Genomic DNA, 5,931 nt, shown 5'->3' with positions numbered 1-5,931 from the left:
TGCCAGGTTTCAGTCTCATAATTTCCTAAGTTAGGCTGCTTTTAAATACTTAGTTTGAAACTCACTCTCGAATTCTATGGCGTAATTGCTTATACACAAGTCAAATTTGAAGATCAAAACAGATTGCCTTCTTTTCAACGTTGGTTTGATATAAGACTTGGAGTGAGCCTTTCTGAATATGAGGGGCTGAGTGTGGCTCTGCATTCCTTTTGTCCTTTGGTTAGTTTCTACATAAGAAAGCAATTTCTGTTATGGGGAGTAGTAAGTGTTCACTGTGTATGCATTTTAAGGGACAGAATGGTACTCTTAATTCATGGTGGGGTTTTAACTAGACCTATTTAAGTGTTTACTCCTCCGGACAATCTCCTCTTGGCAATCTCTCATGCTTTTGCAACGTTCTTAAGACTGTAACAAAAACTATCAATGGGAATTTCCCTATGAATAGATACTCTGTTTTAGGTTTCCTTTTGTTCTCATATCTACTACTGAGGCAACTGCATGACTAATGGAGTCTGAAAAATCACTGTTGTTACTATGTGTTAGTGGGAGAAAATAAATAATACTGGGGATGTAGATATTCTCTTTGCTTTTAGCTCCTGCTGTGCTGTGGGTGTGCTGCAAGTACCCCTCTGAAGGCAGTTGCCTGACATTTCCTGTCACCCTTAACTATCCATTATTGGGCATTTCTCACAAGTTTCTTGTTCCAAATGTGTTGACATCCTGCAGTTGCGAAAATGTTAATTCTTTTCAGCATTTTGTATTTACTAAGAAGCTTTGTCAGGGTAGTGGAATGAGCTGGGTCCCCCAAAAGAAGAGAGGAATGCTGCTGCTTTTGATTTTAAAAGCTTCACCTACCTGAACAATTGAATGGAGGTACACAGATTAGCTAGTTGGTGATAGCTGGCAGCCTGCAAAGTTATTTCCGCATGGTGGTGGCCACTTGTTCCCAAATACATCATGGAATCCTTAGTATGGATTGAAGAAAATGTCTGTCACGGGCTTCAAGTTTTGCAGCAAGTACTTGTCAGCAGAGTATATGGTGATTTCAGGTGGCATCCTTTATGGGGGTGTTCAACAAGACTGATTTTTGCTATTCTGTGAATAAAACTTCTTGTCTCCCTAAAACTTGCCAGTATCTCTATTTCAAAAGCATGACTTTGTAATTCTTGAATACATGGTATGAATTGAATGTTTATTGCACTCTAAATATTGGCACTGAATGAACTCTTACCTCATCTTGTAACTGAGTTAAGAACAATAGGGATTTAAATAGTATGATCCTTTATTCATAATTATTTTGTGAACAGAGCTTTCATGCACATGTATCCTATTATCGGGCAGGTGGTTTTGCATGTTAGAATGTATTTTTGTTGGAAAAGGAGGACAGGTTTTGTTTTAATAGTGGATACAAATAGTGGTTTGTTTTTCTAGTGGGTTGTACATGCTTTGGATCTTCCATTTGTAACTCTTGACACCTTCTTAGCATCGTGAGAGGTTCAGTTCCTGAGTTCGGTAAAATTTGCTGATGTAACAGTCAACTTTCAAAAAAGCCCATTTTCCAAGCCTTGCTTTGGAGACCCATTGCTTCAAATTTAGATCACAAGCCCTCTCCTGCACCTCTAAGATGCACCGCAGTTCAAGGCAATCTTGGCAAAGCAGCACTTAAATTTAGCTTTTAAAGTTGGTATAGTTGAATTCAACTTCAGTATAGTTAAATTGTCATATAAAAGTATTTTTGTTGATACTAAAAATATCTTGTTAGCATGGAATGCCTTGCCTGAGACATTACGCATTAAAAAACAAAAGAAAATCTATCATGGAAAGTTGCCATTTTTGTTTAATGTACTGAGAAGAACACATTAATGTTCCCAGATGATCAAACTGTCCTCTAAATCCCAGGTTACATAAGAGATATGTACTGCCAAGTTTAGTAGGATTAATTTTCCTCAGTACTGCTGAATTCCTATGCTGTCCTTCCCGTCTCTGTGTGTTCATTGGCCAGAGCTATTATTGAACTAAGTATAAGCAACGTTTTGATGCAGATTATCGAGAGGAAAGAACAGATTAGTGATAAAAAAGTTACTGTGCCTGTAGCAGCCAGTCAGATGAAAATGGAGCAGGAATGATTGAAGGGTCCTTGTTGTGTCAGGGTGTTCTCACATTCTTCCCCATGTTTTGTTTTGGTTTGGTTTTAACCCTGTTCTTTCTGCTGCAGAAGGTGGAGGAAGGACCATCCAGGGTAGTCATTTGGCAATACTTACTGTTCCAAGGCATTAGGGCTATTTTAATTGTTTACTTGCAGAAATGTGGTGGGGTTTTTGCCTCTTAGGTTTATGCTGTTCCTTATTTATCAGAAGGACAGCAAGAAAGACTTTGTCTTATATACAGGGATGTCACCGACCACTTTGTGTTCAGTTTTTCTTGAGAGTGGCCCAGACTTGCACCAAAATCTTTTATTTAGCAAAATAAGAGAGGTACAGGTTTCAGATGGTAAGTCTGTTGCACCCACATGCTTGTTCTAGTATCACTCCTATCATCAGCCCATCTCTCTGCAGTGCCTCAGATTGTACAAATACTCCAGTTCTCTACTAGCTGAGCATTGGTCTACCCAGAGGCACTTAGACCAGGACCCGCTGCCAGTCTCATCCTCATAAATTCTGGGGAAGAATTAGTGGTGCCTTTGTATTATCAGTAGACATGGGAGGCATGTGCAAAAATTAAAAACAATAGATTGAATTAAGCAGCTGTTCGAAGCAGTGCAATGAACCTTGTTGATGTATTTTCCTAATACAAAGCTGTAAGTTTCTCAGATGCAGAAAGAATCCCCAGCGTGAGAGGGGTTATTCATTGAAAGACAGTAAGGCAAGAGCAGGACCTGTGGCTCTTTACATCTGATATGGCAAAACTTAGTTTGTGATAGGGCCTCTACGCTGAGAGTGAGATTCTGGAGCTAATAAAGTCTTTAAAAACCTCCCTCAGACAAGTCATTGTTTTTCCTGGGCTGAAACTGGACTTCCTGGTCTCCTGTGAGTATATATGGCCTAAAGATGGGCCCCTTTCCATCATTTGTTTGGATGTTGGTGAATCCAAGACTAGTTTTGGCGATGTTGCTGCCAGTCACTGACTCACTGGTTGCTTAATAGAACTATCTGCTGAGAGAGCACTGGTTCAGCATGGGATCATGCAGGTATCTCTTTTGCATACAGTATCTTACCAGATCACCTGTTCAGGAAAAAAAAAAAAGTGGGATGGTGGAAAACGGAATACTGGTGACAGGAAAACTCACTGTCAATATCCTGAGAGAATGAACACATTGCTGTGTCACAGCTCAGTTTTGTTATTAAGCAAAAATATTTTTTCTCTCCCAATCAGCAGAACTGGTTGGACAATCTGGTAAGGCATGGTGGGAGCCCTTACAAATAACAGAGCCAAATGTGTCTGTTAGTGGGGATTATAAATGTGCCTTGTGAAGACCAGCTGGTTTTGAACTGCTTGTCTTCCTCCCAGGCTTGTGCTTCTATGGAAGAAGTTATCATCTGAAATTCATCAGAACCTGATTCTTCATCAGCATTTGTAGGTGGGGGCTGTAGTTCACTCTGCAAAACTTGCATGAGGGATACATGTGTTCATCATGTCTGGCTAATGCCTGCAGAAAACAGGAGTTCTCTGCTGATAAGGGGTGTTTGCTTCACCCACTTAAGTGCAACAGGAGCAGATGTGTTGAAAAGACCTGGAAGAATTTGTTTGAAATCTTGTTGAGAAACTGAAGGAAGAGCTGAGTGAAGTACTCTCTGCGTGGATATGGCTGGTGAAGACTGCTTTCTTTCATGGCTCATGAAATAATTTCTGACACTTTTTTTTGCCTTGCTGCTGTTCATTTGCAATAAATAGCAAGTAGATTTTTCAGGCACCACTGAATTTATGGCCAAGTTACTACCTGATTATGCAGACATTTCCAGATTGGCTTTCTAATAGAAAGCCTCTAGAAACTACTTCTTTTCTGTCTCTGTCTTTGCACTGAAAGATACAGACGGAACTTAGCAATGTTAGCGATTCCTTAAGCATAAACACTTCCAGCAAATGCACTTGCTGTACACTTGTCTGCCAAGTGGTACTGGGAAAAAAAATGTTGAAGTTTTTTTTTTTCCTCTGCCTCATCACAGTTATGGTGATTAAATATCAGTATTGTTAACTGTTTCAGGTCACATGCAAACACACAGAATTCACAGTTGCCATTTTCTGCCAGCTCATGGGTCTCATCACAGGCATCTTAAATATATCATTATCGGTCTGGTCTTCAGCAAATCATTCCGTGCTGTTAATTTCCTGTTACTCCTTTTGCTGCCATAGAAGGTAAAGATTTGAAGTTTATAGAGCTCCCAGATTGTGTTGTGGACGCTTACTGTTCTGATATGTTTACTACTGTTCAGTAACACATCAGTGCAACTGCGACTATGTGTGATGAAAGGCATGGTTCTTAGGGAGCTGGCATCTAGGCCAGTCCAATTGTCATCTTTTACTGATTAAAATATTTAAACGCTAATTGGACTTCACCATCTTAAATATCTGTCTTTCTATGGAAGGCTTTTGAAAAAGTGATGACGTGACATTTCAGTGATTAATAGCTTCCTTTTATGGCTTCCAAAATAATTGTTTCCTAAAGGATGGGAAGTAAGCAAAAGTGATATAAAGGAAGAGTTATTCTACTGATTTTCAGATTTATTTGTTTGTTTTCTTTTCAGGTAGTCCCTACTTATTAGGGTTTCACAGAAATCTTTAAACAGTCAGGCATATTTTGTGCATGCAGTGGTGCCAGCCTGAATTTGAAGAGAGCCTGAAGCAGGGACTGAGAGATTAGTTGCTCTAAGCTTAAATAGATCCCTGTCTGGATAATGAGATATTAGTAACATTAATTGCTGCTGTTCTCATCAGAACATGTAATATCTAAATTCAGAAACTCACCAAACTGGCATATTTCCCAGCCTAGGTTAGGAATAGTGGACAGGGAAGTAGATCAATATGGATTTACATAGATTTGGTAGGGCTGCAGTGAAGAGGAAGAAGAGGGCACCACGCACTCGCTCCGTGTGGCATCCTGCAGTGCTGTTGTGGAGGCTATGGGCAGAGAGGCTCCACGTGCCCATCCTGGTGGTAGCTAAGAAAAAAAAAGTATCTGCTAGCAAGGGCAGCAGAATTCAGGCTTTAGGAGTCGAAAGTGTTCAAATTTAATGTCTGTTGCAGACTCTAAAACATTGTAAATAGTGAATTGTGTGAGTGAATCTTTGAAGCTTAACAGCAAATGCAATTGATCTCTTAAGATTATGCTGTTAATAGTCGGCCTTATTTTGTTCTGTTTTATCCAGATGTCCTATTATAACTACCTCTCTGCACCTGGCTATCACACAAGCATACATTATTGCTGAACTTGAGTAAGTCCAGCATTGATAGTTGCACTGAGGAAAAAAGACAACCAGGTATTATGGTACATGAACAAAAAACCCCCAGTTTTTAAAGGCTGTCTCATATATTCATTATAAAAGAGAAAACTTTAAAAATTATTTATCTTGGCTAAATTAAAAACAAATGATCATGCAGATGTTAAGGATATCAACTAGCTTGCAATCTCCATGCCTTTGTATTCTGTAAAAGATTTATGAAGCTTGGGGGAGGGGGGGTATTTCAGAAACAGCTGGGTGCCAGGGGCAATTTTTTTAAAGATTAAGTTTATTTAAGCAAATAATTAAAAGTTTCAAATAATTTCCAGTATAAGACTATATATGGCAAGGTCATGAAGATTGTTTGGAGGTGAATATATAGGTTAGCCAGGTTTTGACAAGTGCGCCTGTAACATGGTAGCTGTGAAATGCAATTTCATAAAGACTGCTCTACCATAAAGTGCCATATGCTCTGGCTTTACTGCTGCCTTTATAT

The sequence above is a fragment of the Opisthocomus hoazin genome, chromosome 2 (genome assembly GCF_030867145.1).
Source record: "Opisthocomus hoazin isolate bOpiHoa1 chromosome 2, bOpiHoa1.hap1, whole genome shotgun sequence".
NCBI lineage: Eukaryota > Metazoa > Chordata > Aves > Opisthocomiformes > Opisthocomidae > Opisthocomus > Opisthocomus hoazin.
Note: the sequence above shows the minus strand (reverse complement) of the source record.